Source organism: Triturus cristatus, chromosome 5_2 (assembly GCF_964204655.1).
Source record: "Triturus cristatus chromosome 5_2, aTriCri1.1, whole genome shotgun sequence".
Lineage (NCBI taxonomy): Eukaryota > Metazoa > Chordata > Amphibia > Caudata > Salamandridae > Triturus > Triturus cristatus.
Window position 1 is genome coordinate 302,304,372 of NC_140588.1, and position 14,432 is coordinate 302,318,803.

A 14,432-nucleotide genomic window follows, 5' to 3' on the forward strand; every position below is an offset into this window, starting at 1 on the left:
CGCACCATTGTAAGCTGGATGCGAAGTAACTTTCTCCAGCTCAATGTGGGGAAAACAGAGATAATGCAGTTTGGCGAGGCAATTTTGAGGTGGTTCCCTGGGTGGTGGCCCGAGGAAGTGGGCACCGCACCTACTCCTAAACTAGTGGTAAAAAACGTGGGTGTCTGTCTGGACTAGAAGCTGACCATGAAAGAGCACATCACATCTACTGTCGGATCATGCTTTCATGTGCTTGGTCTCCTAAGGAAGGTATTCCCTTTCTGCCATTAAACACACAGAAAACACTTATCGAGGCACTAGTGTTAAACTGGCTAGACAATTGCAATTCCCTGCTGATTTCAGCAAATGAAGCATCTTTGAACAGGCTGCAAGTAGTTCAGAACACTGCTGCTCCCCTAGTAGCCAATCAGCCCCCACCCCCCCCCGAACTCCCTCCCTGCCCCTTCGGCGACAGCTTCACTGGCTGCCAGTGCAGATGCAAATCCGTTTTAAGGTTTGTTGCACCGTGCAGAAATCTCTGAATGGCAAAGGCCCTTGTTACTTAGCGAAGAAACTTACCAACTACCTGCCGACTAGATCTCTCCGACCAGGGTCCAAATCTCTCCTTGTTGCTACTTGCTACAAAAAAAGAGCGCTTGGGAGGAAAAGCTTTCTCCCACGTGACTCCTACCCTCTGGAACGCACTCCCGGTACACCTGCGTCACTGTTCGGATCATTTACAATTTAGAAAACTCCTTAAATCTTACTGTTCTAATCTGTTTCTATTAGTGGCTGACAGTAGCAATCCAACAGCGCGGAGATACCCCTTGGGGGTTGATTCAGGCGCTCTACAAATAAATCAAATCATAAATCGAACCCCAGGTACCATATACCACTGTGAACTCACTGAATGCTAAAACACTAATTTTTAGGCTTTGACTCAGGGAGTAGTGATGAGGAGTGCTCAAGGCTGTCTTTTGAAGGAGAAGTGTGGAGTAGAACGCTCAGATACAGATTAAACGTGAATGGAAGTGCAGTTGTGCGCCAAGCCTTTCAGTAGCCATTTTGTGCTCTCGGTGCATGCAGTGATCGATCTTCATCAGTTCTGATCAACAAGCGTGCAGAGAAATCGGGGGCAGCGAACGGGATGTAAATTGCTCTGGCTGTGCACTCTTAGTCTACCATAGCAGAACATGCCATAATTCAGTGCTGTCCCCTCAGTGGTGAATAAGGTGGGTCTGAAGAACACAATATTTGCAAACGCAAAGTTTTTCCAGGGCACCACAAAGTCTCATATCACAGTTGGCACTCAAGAAACAAGCCACTCTTAGGGGGAGGAAGAGCATTAGTCTATTCTAAGCAATTTATAGAGCCCATGGCTACCAAATGGATCTCGCAGCGCTATAAACAGCCGACCAGACTTCAACCTATAAGTGAATCTGTATTCCAGATTCCAATTGGGCATACCTAGTTAACAAACAGCCATGCCCATAACATCTTCCAAAAGCTTATTTCGTTTTCAATTTTGCGAATCCGGACTGGTAAGGAATTCCATAGCTTAGGGGTCAGATAGGAGAAGGAGCGGCCTCCGCCCTTTGCTTTGCAGATTTTTGGGATTGCCATCGGCAGTGCACTAGTGGACCTCCAAGCCCTGGCCGGAGTACAGGGTTGTAGTAAATTGAGGGCCTAGGTTATAATAAGCTCTATGAGCAATACATAGGGCTTTAAATTGTAGCCTCTGCTCAATTGTTAGCCAATGTAAGGAAGCTAATGAGCCCGACGGATGCCAGGGAACTTTCAAAAGAAGATGGGCTGCCGCGTTTCGCACTAGCTGCAGTCTTTTGGTAACATATTGAGGCAAGCCTAAGTAGAGGGAGTTTCCTTAGTCAAGGCGTGACAACATAAGTGCTTGTAAAATTAGACCTCTAGAGGGAAATGGTAGGAGGTCTAACATTTCCTGAGCATTCTGAGCAAGCCATAAGAGTTCACTGCCACCTTTCTGGCCTGATTTTCCGAGGCAAGCTTGTTGTCTAGCCAGATGCACTTTTTTTTTTTTAATGAAGGTTTTAGGTATAGGAGGGCTTCCTAAAGACTCTGGCCAGCATACTAATGGCCAGCTGGTTTAGTTGTTACCGATCACCTTAACTTGGTTTTTGTCACCGTTGAGCTTGAGGCAGCAAGAGGCCAGCCAATCTGCCACCTCCTTTAGGCAGGGTCCAAGTTGGTACCCTTTTGCACAGTTCTCTGGGATGAGGGACAGACCTATTTGTGTGTCATCTGTATATGCAAGTACTGAAAGATCAAAGATTTGGACTATGTCTACCAGGGGGGCACACATAGAGATTAAATAAAGTTGAGCTAAGTGAGGAACCCTGAGGCACACAACATTTCAGAGAAAATATCTCGGACTAGCAAGGTTTATCAAATACATGAATGCTCCTAGTGAGAAGTTGGCCTGATGTATGATGTCACTAGTTCTAGTGTACACCTTATATCAGTCCAAACAACCCTTATGGTGATTGGTTGTAAAGTCAACCTTATAGACCAGCTATCCTAGTGGTAGCATGGACAAGAGCAGTCTTAGGCTAAACTCTGAATGGCATGTGAAGCCAGCTGTGATACCATATATAATCCCTTGAATACCAAATGAAAGGACACCACAACAGATATATATATAAAATAAAGTGTATTTATTCTAGTCAAACCCTCAGCACTCTTTATGAGATTCGAGGTAAGTACAACACAGTCTTATTCAAGCATACATTAAGTCACACAGGTAAGTAATACAGTTAGGCCCTAGGGGCCACGCAAACCATATACTAAAGAAGTGGTATAAGGACCACTGTCACGGAAATAGAATAGGCCTAGGGAATCGCTGGGGCTACACTACACTACCAACAGTTAGGAAGTGGGAGGCCCACGGGATTCAGGTGCAGAGTGGAAACACTCACGCGTAATGCGTATAATCGATAGAAATAGTACAGTTCTGAAATAAGCAGTTTTAGGACACTTCTGGAGTAGCTAGAAAGTCGAGACTCGGAAACTAGACCCTAGGATAGTCACTACCCTTGTGAGCACCTAAGTACCCAAATTACCTAGCCCACGGGCTGCGGGTGCATAGGTGTGAACTTGCGTCGGGTTTCGTCGTGGACTTCTATGGATGCCTGAAGGAAAGTTGCTGACAGGCAGTCAGTGCAGAGTGTCCGGTGGATCCCAAGGCCGGGATCAAGAAGGAAGGGTACCTGCAAGCAGAAGGGACAGAGTCAATGTCACTAGCCAGTGACCACGTGGAACCAGGAAGGAACCAGGCGATGTCGGGAAGATTGCAGGTGAAGAGGTGAAGCTTGTCGCAGCAGCCACGGGTACCAGGAGACGTCCAGGACGACCAGGACCAGGAGGCGAGCTGTCCCACGAAGGCTCTTGCTGTCAGCGGCGTCAAAGTCGAACTAGGACTCACCAAGCCTTGGCAAGCGGAACCCACGAAGAATGGAGGACTTGCTTCTGGTGCAGACCAGGAAGGTCTGGGGTGCTTCTCTTTTGCAGAGGAGCGGGAGCCAGTCTGGAGGAGCCAAACGAGCGGTGAAGATTCAAAGGTGTGTCGTCGCAAAGGCCGCTAGCCAACGGGCAAGCAACCGGACAGACGCAGCAAGCAGGAAAATGCAGAAGGGCCCCACGCAGGACTCGTGGAGTGTGGGGGGCTGATCTTCGGTGCAGATGGTGCTTGGGGTAGGGGCTTCTCAATCCCCGGTGCACAACTTCGAGGGTACCTCAGAAGCTGCGCTGGAAGATACTCGCCACTTTTCCCAGGTAGCCGGTCCCACGTCTCTCGTCGCCTCCACGGATCTCAGCTCGGCTGTGGATGTGGATCAGGGTCGGAGAAGTCTGGAAATCAAGGCTCTGGTCGGGCTCTGCAGTCGGTCCCTCGTAGAACTTCAGCAAAGCAAAGGGTAAGTCTCTTGATGGTGCCTGTTTGCACAGGGTAGCCACTCCTTGGCCACAAGGGAGATTCTTCAGTCTTCTTCTTTCGTCGAATGTCGAAGGTCCAGAGTTTCTGTTCAAGTTGCAGGTTCAGGATAATCTAATCTCCTGGGGCCCAGCTACCACTCTTATACTAATCTGGGGGGCTGGGTTGCCTGCTAGGTCACGCCTTATGGGTGGGACCTGGGAGGGGGGTGGTTACGCCCCCTTCCCTTTGTTCAGTTTCGCGCCAGGACTGGGGCTGGTGTGCCCCAGCACCGGTTTGAACTAGACTATGCATGGAGCACCTTGTGTGCCCCAGGCAGTGTCTCGTTTCTTTCATCCCTCCCTGCCCCAATACACTAAGGCCTGTCTGGGGTGGTGCTCGCACCTCCCAAGGCAGGAAACCTATTGCCCAAGCCTCCCGTGCCAGGATCACTCCCAGCAGCAGGAGGTCAGACTTGTGTCGTGGCAGCAGCATCCATTTTGTGATGCTGGGGCTCTAACTTTAACCGGGTAAGTAGGTTTCAACATGTCTTCTCCCTCTAGAAGGGAGGGATAATATCCTCATCCCCAGAAATGGGATGGGGGTATTATTCCAAGGTGTTAGACACCTTACACGACATGTTTTGATAAAGCCAAACCATAGTTACCATAACCGTTTAAGATTATAAGGCACTTTAAGAGTATATGGTAGGCTATATCATAGAACAGCTGTAAGGACATGGTTCCGAAAGCTGCAGACAGGCTCAGCTCATGCTAGAGCACCATCTTACATGTTACCAAGCACTCTGCCTCCAGGATTGTTAAGGCCTGCCATAGGAGTGGCTGATAGGTACACGTGTCTATATACAAGATAGGTATAGGAATACTACACCTAAGCAAGGGGTGATTACACGACCTTGCCCCAGCTGAGTGATCAGCCAGTTGTGTCATAATGGAAGGCCAGGCCAGGGGTGGCATAATACATGCTGCAGCCCCTGGTAGGCCTAGGGTATACCTATGCCCTAGGTACCTAAGGCACACTGTACAGGGGCCAATAAGGTGATCCTATCCAAATGGGTTATGCACCTAAAGTACATAGTATTAATTTAGAGAGAGAACAGCAGGGCTGTGGGTCTGATTAGCAGGCCCACAGCCACATCTAAGTCGAAAACCAGTAAAGCAAAAGCAAAAAGTGGGGGTGAACATAGAAAGCAGACCCTACTCTCCTACACTCCTATCTTCAAGGAATTGTGTGAGCCAGTTCAAAGCAAGATCTCTTACACCCATGCTCCAAAGTCTCTGTACGAGGACTGAATTGGATGCAGTGTCAAATGCAGCGCTTAGATCCAGCAGTATGACTGCTAAAGAGCCCCCTTTATCCACAGTCATTTTATGTACTTTCAGTAGGGCTGTCAGTACTGTGTTGAGGCCTGAAACCTGTCTCTGTGGGGTGTAGAATCTCATTAAGATTCAGAAACAGTGTTTAATGTTGGTTCACATGCTTTTCTGGCAGTTTACAAACTCCCGATAACCGGGAGAGTGGTCTGCAGCTTTCCAACAGTAATGTATCTGAAGTGGGTTTTTTAAATACTTGTTTATCCACTATATGTTTTTTGGAGGTGGGTGGATGGGATGGTATAACTCCAACCCTTAAAGAAAAATTAAGCAGTTTTTGAAACCTACATTAAAAAAGCAGTATACTCCAACGAATCTTGAAATTTTACCTATCACTCTTTACAGTAGGTATAAAACAGGGCTGATTTTTTTCTGCAACAGTCGTCATGTGTCAGGTTGTGCAACTGCATGTGTTTCCAGTCTCATAAATACTTGATATTTCCGGCATTTATCCTCATGAGCATCACACAAGCTGCTGAGTCTTCATTTCTAGGACTGGTAGAAATGGGCTTCCACACAATATATTCTACTTTCTTCTCTCCTCCAATCTTCAGGCAATAACAAGATTTTTGGTGAATTCAATCGGGTTCAAGGGCATTTTGCAAAAACTCTAGTTCAATCCATAATGTCAAATTCTAGGTACAAGTGTGATGGAAAATAGCCTATACAGGTCCAGGGTCCCTGGTATCAACTTAGACAGTCCTTCAAACAATCACGTTACTGTTGATATGTCCCTGTCCATGGCTCCAGTCTTTGTAAAGGTGACACTTCGTTCCAGGCTCAGGATGACCAACCCCACCTGGTTGAACCAGTAATGTAAGCACAAGGGATGTTTTCATGTTCCATTAAGAGGTTTGTGAATTAAAACCAGATATAAAACAATATTTTCACAATGGCTAGGCAGGGAAAGAGGTTGAGAGCAATCTATGTACCTATGTTGTCTAATCATGACAGACCTCCAGCTGGCATCCACCAACACCACATGTACACTTCAGCCATATCACACTGATGCATCTTGAGCTCTGAGGGAAGTGAAGAATTCCAGTCAGGGCAGACTCCACAGATTTACAAGAGAGGGCCAGTAGGCATCCTTCCCTCCTGAAGTGCAGATGAAAAGATGTGAAGCTAACAATATATCATTAGCTACCACAACTAAGCACAAGTTGTGTACTGGCCTGGGCATCAGGACAGCAGTTTCCCACAGTAAAATGTGGTGGGTCCCTTCTCACGCAGAGCTGCATAATCTATTTGTGAGCAACTCACTAACAAAATCGTGAAGTGCACCTGCAACTAGACTCAGTATCTGTCTCTCCTGGGCAAGAAATAAATAGGGTATGTCAGAAAACGATGCCATCAGGGGCTTGGCACCAGAATGCGACAGCACTAGAGGCTCAAGCCTACAGTAGGAAAAACTCTGGATGCAATATTTCATAATTGTGCTGCGCGTACAAAAATATTACTTCTACTAACACTTATTGCAATATTGCAGATATTCCACAAAATATATGTAACATGATCACTACAAATGTAAACACACTCATGAGTAGGCCAAGTGCCGTATCTGAAGGAAGCCTACTTGATGGCATACCTGCATGCACTGTGTAAAACTAATTTCTATAATGTTTACATCTTTTCCCCATCAGTGCTACAGTAAAGTATATCAAGTATTCCAACCAAACAGCATTCAAGAATCCCTGTCCAAGGAGCAGAAATTCACAATCAAGGTTGGCGGTGAACCTGCTGCGGCAAGTGCCATAACTTATTGTTCCACAAACCTCGATTAACAGTAAGAATTGAATGAATCAGCCACTGGAAACGAGTTCAACTGTATTACATTGTATTGTGTTTTGGTCACGGTGCCTTTATAGACCAGTACAAACCATCAGTAGTCACCCAGCCCTAAAGGGGACAAATCCAGCACTATATGGAAAAACAATTTCTGTACATTTCCATCGCTCACAGAGGAGAAAGTAGTCAAACTAATAGGCCAAACAAAGTCAGGGGCTCCATCGGACCCCTGTCCTCTGAAAATAGTTCATGGTATAGTTGGAACGGTTGCCCCACCTCTTACTATACTTCTTAACAGAATAGTTCCCTATGGAGCTGAAAAAAAGCTTTGATACTCCCTTTATTGAAATAACCTTCACTACATCCTGAAGAAGTTAAGAACTACTGCCCTATATCTCGTTTACCCTTGCCAGCAAAAACCCTAGAGAAGCACATGAACACTGCACTCCCTAATAATCGGGAAGAAAACTAAATTCAAGACTTTGCTCAACTTGGGTTTTGACCTAACCATAGCACTGAGTCAGTGTTGGTAGTAGCCACAGAAGAGCTGATAGGTATTTTAGATAATGGTAGGAAGGTAGCGATGATACTGTTGGATCTATCGGCAGCCTTCAACACCATGAACCATGCAATTATCTTGGAATGTTTGAAGGAAATTGGAATTGAAGGCCCGGCTCTTATTCTACTGCAGTCACTATTCGCAGATAGAGAGCAGTCAGTCACCCTGGGGGACGTTGTATCGTAACCATTCTCACTGCCATGTGGTGTTTCGCAGGGATAATCATTGAGCCCTAAACTTTTCAATAGGTTGATCCGCTCTTTTGGTCTTGTCCCAGTGGCCTATGCTGATAATACACAAATTGTCATGTTCATGTCTAATGCTGTTGACAAGACTGCACACTGCTTTAACAACTGCATGGTGCAGTCACAGAATGGATGAACAATAACACTCTTGATCTAAATTCTGACAAAACTGAGGTCCTTTTGTTTGGCAAGGACACAACTTTTTTGGACTAATCCTGGTGGCCTCAGATGATTGGCCCTCTCCCTATCCCAGCTTCGTTGGTCAGGAATCTGGGAATCACCTTTAACCCCAGTATTTCTTTTAATGCACAAATCAATAAGCTTACTTCTAATTCCTATTTTCTGCTGCACATTTTAAGGAAAGTTCTCCCTTTTATGTCATACGAATTGCAGAAATCTGTGATCACTGCTTTAGTATCCAGGTCGGACTATCGCAATGTTCTATATTTGGGCAGTCACCCTCGCTCTTTCAATAAACTTGAAGGCCTACAAAATGCGGTGGCACGACTGTTGAAAAATATTCCCACTTTAAAGTCAGTCTCGGAGACTCTAGTTGAAGTCCAATGGCTTCCTGTGAGAAAAAGAACGATGTTCAAGGTCCTATGTTTGGCACATAAAACTCTGTATGGGAAAGGCCTAGCATATTTGAAAAGAACCCTCTTCTGGTACTCCCCCAGAAGAACCCTTCGTAAAGCAAACTTTAGTACAATCAATGTCTTTAAAATTAGAAGAGAATGCTGGGGAGGAAGAAGCTTTAACCACATTGCATGTCGACTGTGGAATAATTTACCCTACCAGCCTAGAGCTCAGTCTAACCGGTCTAGTTTCCGAAAACATATGAAAACTTGTCAGTGCTCACATGCTGCTTGATTCAGATATGGGCCCTTCCTGGAAGTAAATGTTTGGGTTGCTGTTTGTGCACACCTTAATATAGCAGACATCAGGGCCAAGAAGCCTTTCACATTTGCGCACTACAATATTTCAATATCGATATGGTTGGCCACGTCCCCTTCTGAACAGGGTCACAACATACCCCAGACATGTTCATCCAAAACTTTTCTCAAATTGAACTTGCACACTAGTCTAGGGTCATATTACTGTTTTGTCTGAGTTGGACTACATCAGTGGAATCCAACTAAAGTCTCCATGACACAGTATGGAACAGGCCCCATCTAAGAGCATACCTGTGCTGACGCTGAAAACACCACATATACTTTTAATTGTGAGGTCGACAGGCATGTACTTTTATCTCAAAATCCTAAAACAATGTTAAACATTCACAAACTGATCCCCCCCGCAGGTACTGGGAGCAGTTCAACAAGTTGTGTACTCACAGGGGCTGGGTCGAGGTAACATGAGAACAAAGACGAAGGCACCATGTGCTTACTGACGCATAACCTTCGAAAAGATCTTTCAGCTTTTAAAGCAAACTCACAACACTGTCATCTGCCATCTATTGTGTGCTTAGGAACACAATCAAAATCTGCAGGCACGACCAACTAAAATTAGAACGCAGCTGTTCTTCCCTGTATGAGCAATCCCTGACCTGGTACAAGCAGCTCACGCCCACGTCTGGCATCAGGTAAGTCTACAAGGACAACAGCCTACATTGCTGGGGAGGCGGGGTGAGAAGGGCGCCATTCCACTGTTTCATAAATAGAGCAATTATGAGTTATGAAATAGGAGTGGATTAAAGAAAGATGGGGCTTATTTTCAGTTTCCAATTTATTTTCCGGGAACTCCATGTTGCATGCATACTATTAGAAAGTAATTTGCAATTTTGCTAAGAAACTCTACTGATAAGAGCCAAGGCAGCCATGACCTTCCAACTCGTTATGTAACAGTTATGGCTAACAGAACAGATATGGTAATCTTCTTGTACCCTTCACATTTCAAAAACAACCAAAATGAGATTGCAATGGAACAAACAGTCAATCAGTAGCAGATGCTACCATGACACTCATTACATCTGTATTTTTTTTTTAACTTGTATTAGTGTGCCTTGCAACTTTTGGCTTCCAAACCCTAGTAACTACTTACTGTTTAATAAAATAAAATGCCACCGCGGCTGCACTTCCTACAATGCATGCGAGTTCCATTTATGCCACTGTTTCAGATTCCTAGGCAAAGGAGCCGCCCCTGTTGCATCTTCCTAATAATCTCCCTACGCCCTGTTCCTTTCCTCAAAACTCTAGCTATACATTCCTACAATATCCTGGGAGTAGCAATTAAATTCCATTTATCATACATGCCCTATAATCCCGATTATTTGCATTGCCTCCACCTGCTGTTCCATCCAATATTTGTGTTCCTGATCAAGTCAGCATGATTTCGTACCTTCCTCTGCTTTCACCAGCTCATTGTTCGGCAGGACCATCGAAATGTTTGTCTGCAGCTTACATACATCAACTACATTAAGGTGCTCCAGAGGGTCATTCATCAGGTCGCCCTCCACTCTTAAATCACAATAAACACACAGACCTGATGAAGAAGGGCAATTCCACCCCCCCACCCCCAGTGTCAGAAAGGAGGCCGTAAATTTGCCCTTCTGCAGCTGACATAGAACCATGACCAAAAAAAAGAAATTACGAAAATAAATGTAAGAACTCAAAAACAACAGAGACTAAGGAGGCTCCCCTTCCCTTGCCAATGTTATTGTTTTATTTTTGCAGATGGTAATATAATCCTTAATTATGAAATGCCTTTCGTGTCTCCATTAATCACTACATCAGTTTTGAAAGCGCCTGCCTTCACCTCACAGGCACCAGGAGTTCACCACAAGAAGCATTTGCGTTGAAAGTAAAGTAAGAAAAGTGAGTTCTGGCAATGCCCAGTTCCTCAATTGAGAGAAATGTTGTCACATTGAATTGCAAAAGTTTGCCCAGTAACAGTCACTAATTTCTGAAGTGGAGCTTACCAGCAGAACATACTTAAACAACACAATCCTGTTTTCTACGGGGGGAAGTAATAAATCATTTCAGATACTGCACTGAGTCACGAAAGACTACTAACCAACTGGCGTTTCCTTGTTCTTTACTCATTAAAACTGGGTTGATGATGTCACTGTTCTATTTGGGACTCGATGGATGATCTAGCACTTCCAGGGTCAGGCCTTGATCTCAAAACATCCTTCAATGTGAACGCCTGAATGGAGTGGTGTAATAAGCTATTAACTAATATAGCAGTGTTACATCCAAGCACTTTAACAATCATTTACAGGTGATGACATAAGGTGCCGAAACTATACAATCGTGTAGCTCTGCGTCACAGTACTTTAGTAGGCAATAAGTGGGGAATGAGTTGTAATATTTTATTATATTTAGGATGTTTAAGTATCTAGCACTGGCCAACACACAAGATTACAAATGATCTAGTCAAAGAAGTAATTACAAACACTGAATATTGACCTATTGGTCAAGCTCGCGATACAGCAAGTACATGTCATAAAATCACTTTAGAAAGAACATAAATGCTGCACCACTCTGGGCGCCCAGGTATCGACTAACACGCCTATGTATTGAAAGCATGTTGAAATGGTTGGTATTTATTAAAGATACACACAGCTCTGATGCGCCGGCCTACTGATAGCAAAATTGGCCCCTTTACTAATCAAAATAAGAATCGAGATAACGTTCTGCACCCAAAACCTCTAACATCTCGGACACCTGCGATTCTTAAGGAGCCGCTTCTAGATAACAATGTTATGCAAATCAGTTAGTAAGTAGTACATAGAACTATTTGGTGTCACGGAAATCAGTTAAATACATACTGAGGTGAATAATTTACACTGATAAGTGTTATTCAAAGCACCTGCTTTCTCTCGCACGCACGCACACAAAAGACAACTGCGGTATCAAAAAGAAATGATAAACGCAAACGTACCCATCTAAAACACGCATCACACATGGAAGGAAGACTGCAGGAGAAAAGTTTTTTTTTTTTTTTTTTTTTTTTTAATTATAAGGACTATAAGGATTATGCACTGAATTAAAATCTCCCTCCTTTTAACTCCCACCAACTCTTCAAATACGAAGAAACGATGGCAGAATATGTCAAATATACAGAAAAAGAACACAAGTCAACCTGCAAAATTGCTCCGTAAGAGCATAAGAATTTGCTATATTTATTAATAGTTATATAGGAATCACCAGACAGTAAATGTTTCGGTGCACGGAGCTATCTGGTGCACCAACTCTTTCCTGGAAGGTTGACAGCAGTAACACACAAACACTCTTAGGTGAAGAAGCATAAGGTGGTGCTTACGTTTTTAATTTCAGACAAGCCACCTGGCATGCAGATGATATCTTGGACAATAAAACGTCCTAACTGCCCCTCGCCCTGCAGCTAGCATCAAGGCTAGGCACAGGAGAGGAGGGTACAGCGCAGCGTGTTTGGCGTTTGATGCCGTAATCCTTAGATCCCATTTACCTAGAAGGGATCGAGGAGGGATACAGACAGTAATGCCCTGTAGTCAAGCCTCCAGTCTGTGTTTGTTGTGATACCAAGGGCTCAGGGCTGTCAACTAAGAATGCCGGCGCACAGTCTATTCGCTCGGATCAATATTTTCCTTTAAAAAAACGCATAGACATCATGGAGCAGTTGATCGATATCTGCTATACGTAAACACCAACGCGAGACCATGTTGTTTCTGTTCCTCATATGTAAAACAACCCGTCCGACCACGCCGTTACCTATAAAAGGAGCTTTAAACGCACATTTAAAAGACCGATATATACATTCCCTATTCGAATTTACTCTCCAGCTTTTGCAGTCAAGGAGACCAGCTTGGCTGCCGGTCTCGTGCGAGCTTCAGAAGCGGCGCCTAAACACAGGCTGTTGTGGATGCAAAATGCAAATCATATGTTGCTGCCGTCTGATTCTACATAAGCTTCCTGTTTCTCATTTCTTCAATTTTTTTTGTTGGACGTCAGCACTAAGGATGCCATTTCAGCATATTAATCTCGCACAAAGTATACAAACAGAGGGGAAACCACAGTCCCCCTTCAGTTTACCTTAAAAATATCAGCCACGTCCTTCCCTGCCAGTTATGAGCTCTAGAGCAGCCCCCCTGGTGGACTCAGAATTTCACCAACCCACGGTGGGGAGCCCAGACAGGGTGGGGCGCAGGCATGGTGTGTGTTTTTCGCTTCTCTACTCCTTCTCGTCGGCTCCCGGGCTTCTGTGTAAGACTCCGCTCCCAGTCACCCTGGCACTTGCAGGCAGAACATCTCCCGCCTCTGCTGCTGCTGCCTGAGCATGTTGCCGGTCCCTCCCCGGGAGCACGTCACAGCTCGCGTGCAGTAGCGAGAAGGATCAGCTCGGAGTCCGTACAGGAAGCTCGCGCAGAGCACTTCCTACTTCCCATCTGGGGCTTGCTTTCAGCCACAGGTGATTAACTTAGACTGGCGAAGGCAACCGGAGCCGTTTTGAAGAAATAGATGATTTACACAGAGACTTGCTGCCATTTCTGCCTGGAACTGTTCTTTTTATTAATAAGGTTCTTTGGGGCATATTATCAAGCCAGGCGATGAAATTATCGCCGCTTTAGCGGCAGAAAACTACCGCAAAAAAGGCGATAATGGGCTTGATAATATGCTCTATGAAATTCCAATTGAAGCTCAAGTTAGATGTCCTTCACATGGGCTTCAATTGGAATTCCATAGAGCATATTATCAAGTCCATAATCGGCGTTTTAGCGGCAGTTTTCTGCCACTAAAGCGGCGATAATTTTATCGCCTGGCTTGATAATATGCCCCTTTGTGAGTTATTAAGGGGCATATTAACAACAGCCATATCGCTGCTTTTCTGGCTTTAAAAGCCAGAAAAGCGGCGAAAATGTCATCGCCCTATCAACAATGCGGTGCTAACATGCATTAGCGCATGTTAGCAGCCGTTCTAAACACACGCCTAGCCTTGCATCTCTAATGAGATACAAGGAAGGCGGTCCCAAAGAAAATAACAGGGAAAAAGTCGGTAACCGCACATCGCGGTATTTGCAAGCTGTGCCCTGTCACCCATAGCGTTATAAAAAGCTGCGCTAACCGCGGTTATCGCCGGTATCTAACATCTGATAAATGTCAGACTTGTCTATCTGTTCAATGGGAGGTGGATTGAATGTCTGATACCACATCTCCCTATTAACAACATTTCCTTTAGTGCCGTCCTGTTGTTGCCGGTTTTCAAACGGTAATGTGGAATATCACCGTCAGTCGCCGGATTTCACATCGCCTGTTAGCCAAGCGTTGTAAATACGCCGCTAACACGGCGATGTGAACTGGCGATAGACGGCGATAATCACAAATGCGATAAACGCGTTCAGCGATTATTATCGCCTTTTGTTGTTGATATGCCTCTAAGTTATTAATGTTATCCACTGCCAGCAGACAATCTCCATCAATTCAATTTGTATGTCAGCCCAGGAAGGTGAAAAAAGAAACAAGCATTTGCAATGCAATCGGTCTCGCCTTTTGGACCTTATAAGTATTTATCCATGCAGCACAAGTGAGAAAAATAGGCAAACTTAT

General features: G+C 44.8%; 1 protein-coding gene across 1 annotated transcript in view; it reads right to left on the reverse strand.

The window, feature by feature from the left end:
- Positions 1-13,277, reverse strand: part of RNF144B (ring finger protein 144B) — a 252,111-nt gene extending 238,834 nt beyond the window's left edge. The window contains exon 1 of the mRNA XM_085607055.1: positions 12,921-13,277. The gene's annotated coding sequence lies outside the window, so the exon portion shown is untranslated. The remainder of the gene's footprint in view (positions 1-12,920) is intronic.
- Between the last annotated feature and the right edge of the window lie 1,155 nt (positions 13,278-14,432).